Source organism: Mustelus asterias, unplaced genomic scaffold, assembly GCF_964213995.1.
Source record: "Mustelus asterias unplaced genomic scaffold, sMusAst1.hap1.1 HAP1_SCAFFOLD_1675, whole genome shotgun sequence".
NCBI lineage: Eukaryota > Metazoa > Chordata > Chondrichthyes > Carcharhiniformes > Triakidae > Mustelus > Mustelus asterias.
Genome location: NW_027591620.1, coordinates 38,457 through 44,074, shown reverse-complemented (window position 1 = coordinate 44,074; position 5,618 = coordinate 38,457).

Genomic DNA, 5,618 nt, shown 5'->3' with positions numbered 1-5,618 from the left:
TGTTCCTCTATTTATATTCTGTTAACTCCCCACAGAGGTGGCATCATGAAGATTCACGACCACCTCTGTGGGTGGCTTTTATTTTGACACTGGGTTAGCCCTCTCCCTTCCTGACCAAGGTGGCATGTTCTTTCCTTCGTAGCAGTGCTGGTCTTGCACATGTTGATCGTAGACCTGGTTGGTGCTGGTTTTCTTTGGGGGATGAGGGGGGGGTGGAGGCGACGGCAGTGGATATGCCAAGCTGACCGACACTGGTTTGAATTCAGATATGTTATGGGTAGCGTGAAATGCTCAGCTGTTGTGTGTCATTTAGGATAAGGTGGTGACTTACACTGGATAGGAGCCTGCAGGTGAGAGTGTTCCCTTGTCACCCCCCCGCAGTGCTCCCTCGTCACCCCTCCCCCAGTGCTCCCTCGTCACCCCTCCCGCAGTGCTCCCTCGTCACCCCTCCCCCAGTGCTCCCTCGTCACCCCTCCCCCAGCGCTCCCTCGTCACCCCTCCCCCAGCGCTCCCTCGTCACCCCTCCCCCAGCGCTCCCTCGTCACCCCTCCCCCAGCGCTCCCTCGTCACCCCTCCCCCAGCGCTCCCTCGTCACCCCTCCCCCAGTGCTCCCTCGTCACCCCTCCCCCAGTGCTCCCTCGTCACCCCTCCCCCAGTGCTCCCTCGTCACCCCTCCCCCAGTGCTCCCTCGTCACCCCTCCCCCAGTGCTCCCTCGTCACCCCCACCCTCCCAGTCTTCAGTGTGTGAGCTTGCACAGTGAGTGGCAGGGAATTAGTTCCTTAGAGGTAGTGGGATTTGGAACTTCCCTCACTGATTCCTCCAGTCAGTCTAGGCTGAAAATGTTGACTTACTGCTCCTCTTCCCCAGGGTCAGTGCGGCGAATTGTCTTGTCAAGCTGCCGGGGGAGCAGTGAGACAAATTCAGCACAGAATCAAGGATATCCACCTTTTAATTAGCACATTTCTTTTTCCAATATTTCACCCCTGGGAAGAACAGCAAACTTGCCCAGGGGAAGGCGACTTCTGCCATTTTCTTTCCACACGACCTACAGTACTGTGTGACCTCCATGAACTCAATACAGACTCGTCATTTGTGTGAATGTAAATTTATAACCTGCCTCTCCACAGCGCAGATTGATGGGCCCACAATCTGTCAGCCTCCTCACACCTTCTGTTTCAGGGTAAACTGACAGTGTTGTCACCTGAATATCTGTGCTTCTGAAACAGCACTTTCAGGCTGGAAAGAGGAGCAAAATGTTTAATTCTGAAAATTGGGATAAATATATTTTTACAGACTCTCTTTAAATTCAAACACAAAGTGGTGCTGACACCAGAAGTACGACATTGAACAGGGGAAAGGTCAGTACAGATACTATTCTTTAAAAGCTAGTGTTACCTCAGTGCCAAATCCACAGTCATATAGCTCTTTCACACTGTGATCTTTTTAACTCGGATCCTCATAAAATCTTTTTTTTTTTGACACAATTCTTCATGGTGCAAAGAAGCACTGGGTGAGGCACCTTTTACCCCAGGGTTCAAATTTATCTCAGAGACAAGATGGAATTGTTGCCGCTCTATGGGTAAGGAACATGGGCAGTTTGAGACTATACTCTGGAGAACAGCACAGGGTTTAACACTAATTGGCAATAAGATCCCTCTTTGACCACCGGATGTTGGTGTGGGAAATGGAAAGATCCAGTGTTGGAGGGACTCTCTTCTGACGCTTAGCTTCAGGCACAACATTGGAATAGGGAAAAGCTTTGAACTGCACCTAACCATAGTCCATGTGATGACCATCGGATGAGCCCGAGGGATGTTGTGATCCCAGTGAGTCCAGCACTCTTACCTAACCCAAAGCTCCAACACTTACTGCCAGCTGATCAGTGCTGGTTACAAGGCTGCATACTAATCCAAACGACACCCCAAAGTGTCATCTACTTGATCAAATTGAAAAGAGCTGGCTAATTGCATTATTACTTGGGTTATTTATTTTGTACGGTCCAACCCCTGTTTTGTGAGATGTGGTTTGTGTGTGTGTGTGTGTTCAGAATAACTGGCGTTTCTGAGCCAGAGCTGTGTTTATTTCCCTGTGTCTGACTAACCCTCCCCAGCCCCCGGGAAGGGGATCTGTTGCATGTTAGTGTAGCACTTTCGATTTTTGCACTTGTAACAATCTGCCAGGATGCTGGTAGGATTTCCTGCACCCGTAGACTTAACAAGGAGGTCACTGGTCAGAGATCATTGGAAACTGATGCTCACTGTATGAAATCAGTGCAAAAAGTATCAAACTGACCCCAAAGTTAAACCAGGAAACCTTATTTTTAAATCCTTTTTCATTTTGAGCAGGGAATCTCAATGCAGCAGTTTTAAGTTTGTTGTTCTAGCTGTTGGTTTTGTTTGCTGCCGACTACATCCTTGTAAACAGAAAGCGACGTGACTAGTGAGGTACAGAACTTTATTGGGAGTTTTAGAATAATGTTTGGAAACTTGTGAACATTGCTGGACAGATTGCTAAATCACCTCGATTTTTCCTTCAGACAGTGCCTACCTTGTGTTTGCAGCTGATCCAGGATGACACGCAGCTGTCATTTGTGACTAACAACCTTTAAATGTGTTTTGTGTGTGTGTGTGACAGATTGGCTGAATTTCCTCTAGACTTGGTGATGATTGAATCTATGTCCCTCGTTCCAATCTGGCTGTTGTAGATTTTTGGGTGGGAGGTCGGATAGCTTTGTTTTAATTAGTGATGGTTTTATTTGGAAGTGTTTGTACACCATAGTGCCTAAATGTAATGGGAAACCTGTGAAAGCCAGATATTGCCTTTAGGGATATTGCTTTGCTGAAATAAGTGGGGAGAGACAGGAGCCAATGTAGCAAGTACAGAAGCAACTTGCGAGGACAGAGGGGATGGGCTGGGGTGTTGACAAGGGCAGGGAAAACTCAAGACTCCGCTGGTGATACAGATATTGGAGATGTTCAAGTTTCACAATGAATACTGAATGTGAAGACTGCAGCATATTCTTGCCGTCACCTCCGAGGGTGGGTGTTCCCCCCCAGCCACCCAATGCACTGCTGTTGAGATATCGATACTTACCGTCATGGACTCGGTTTATAAACCAATGAATCTCACACTGACAGAAAAACACTGGGCAAAACATGATGGTCAGTCTAATCTTTGTGCTAACATGTCCTCCAGTTATTTATTTTAGAGGGGTGAGGTGTTTCTAATTGTTTGCAAAGTAATTTGTTACTTTTAGAGAAATCATTTTATGTTGCATCTTTTTTTTAAACTTGGACAGTAACAGAGAGATAAAGGAAGTTTCTGTGATCCACCTTTCTTTTCTGTAGCTGGAAGGTTAGTGGTTGAACTGTAGCCACTCCTGGTGTGATTTACCAGTGGGCATGCATAGTAAATTCAGAATCAGTCAAATTGCACAACTGGCAGGAAGGGTTGGGAGTGCAGTCAGTTCCGAATGTATTTTAAAATGGCCACACCCAATCTTCCTGAGCAAACTCAAGTATATAGTTGTTGACTATCTTGCTAATGACCGTAAATGTACATTATTAATATGCTTTTCTGATTACCTCACAACCACGATAACATCCAGTCCTGGGGGTTTTCTCTCATCGTAGGTGTTGGGGTTAGACTGTCAGGAGATACATAAACACTCCTCACTTACTGCCTTGCTGAGTTAGTTGTGCTGTCTCTATATACAAGGGGCATATGGGGCTTCTGTCACCTGCCCTAATGCAGACTAGTTCTGCTCTTGAATTGCAATCCATCCAAAGTAGATTTTAAAAATTGGATTGCTTCTTCTGTTTTGAACAGGCTGAGAAATTATTGTTTTATTCACCATTTTGTCTGTTCCCCCTCCATCGCAGCCATGCCCCTCCCCCCGCCACCCGTTTCACTCATAGCCGCCTCCTCTTGTGGTCCAGATTAATGTTCCAGGTCCCAGGGCACCATTCAGACAGGGAATTGTCCCCAGTGTGTGTCTTGGCCAACATTCCTCGCTTTAGAATCACCAAAAGTTTTAACATCTCATTGCTGTTTGTGGGATTTTTAATGCAAGATGTTGCCATTTTATCCCCACAGAGTCACACTCATTATATTGTAATTATTGTATGAGAAGCATATTGAGAGAAATGTTAAGCTGCTATACAAATCCAAGTTCTTCTTTGTCCATATATTTGCTAAATTGCTTCTTTAAAATTTTCTCAGCAGAGTTGCACTACTAGAGTCTTTATTTCTCCACCAGTATCTGAGACGTACCATCAGCCAGCACATTCACAGTTTGTGGGTCTGTGCTGGAACTCAGTCTGACTCCAGATCCCCTCTCTAATTCTGCCTGGATGTATCTCGTACAACTTTCAGCTTGGATCATTGAAGGAATTCCGTACAGTATTCCGTACAACAGAGAAGCTCCAGGAAGGTTAGGGCTATCACGATGGGCTGAGAAGGTGGCTGCCTTTCTTCCTGATCTCTGTGTAAGTGGCAACATTTGCACTTGGGTGGCCGGAGGATCAAGCATTGGCTGTAGGGTGTTGGTCTCTGTAGAGTTTTCTCACTGCCCCAAACGTGGACTAATTGTGAGGATAACTATTGCTGCATCTCTTCTCATTCCCCAGTTGAATGTACATCGTATTGTTGAGTGAAGGCAGAAGAACCTCACCCTTGCCTTTACACTTCCAACAGTGGTCACTGAATAGCAATGGAGGATCTGGAACTATAGGTAATTCCTCCCCCCTCCCAACCATCAGCCTAAAATGGGGCAGAGCAGAACGGACCAGATATTGAAATAATTATCTTCCTCCCTCAGCTAGCATCTTTACACGCACGCACACACACTCTCTCACACTCATACACACCCCTTCTCTTCCCCCCCCCCCCCCCCAGTCTGGCTGGCTGGTGTGTCTCATCCTGGTTACAGACTTCCCAATCACATGTAAATCAAACCATGCAAGATTGATGAAAAATTCAGGTGTATAATTTCTCTCTGGAGCTTTTGCTATTTTTGAGTACATTTTAATTTCAATGCCCAACTTTGAAATGAAGAGTTATATTAACTTGGAATGGGGGAATTGGGATCCATCTCCATGTGATTATCATTATTTAGTCTGCGAGAATGTTGAACTGTTTGTGTTTAAATGATGTTTGTATTCTCAGTGTCACTGAAATCTGTTCATTGCTGTTGTGCATGTACTACTGAAGACAGTTGTTGCAACACTGCTGTTTTAGTAGGGCCTGTGTGTGACAGAGTCCAAATTACTCCCATACTAGCATGGTGTTGAATTGTGCTGCTCAGTCACGAATGATCAGGAAAATCCGGAGCTCTATCCCTGGTCTGTGCTGAGTTTTCCCATCTCAATTGGGGATTTGGTGCCTCTGGGACAGAGAAAAGATCAGCCAGGGTTTCACTCCCTGCTTGCTGCACTGTGACTCTGGCAGAGAGGACTGTATCTCAGTCTGGATCTGCACCTTCACAAGAGGAGGGAAGATGAATTTGGAGTAAATCTTGCTTTGGATGTACCCCTCCCTGCTGGTTACTGCTGTAGGGTCAGACAGCAATGCTCCCTGCAGGCCCAGGTTCCTGTCTGGATTCAGTCTGACGCAGAAT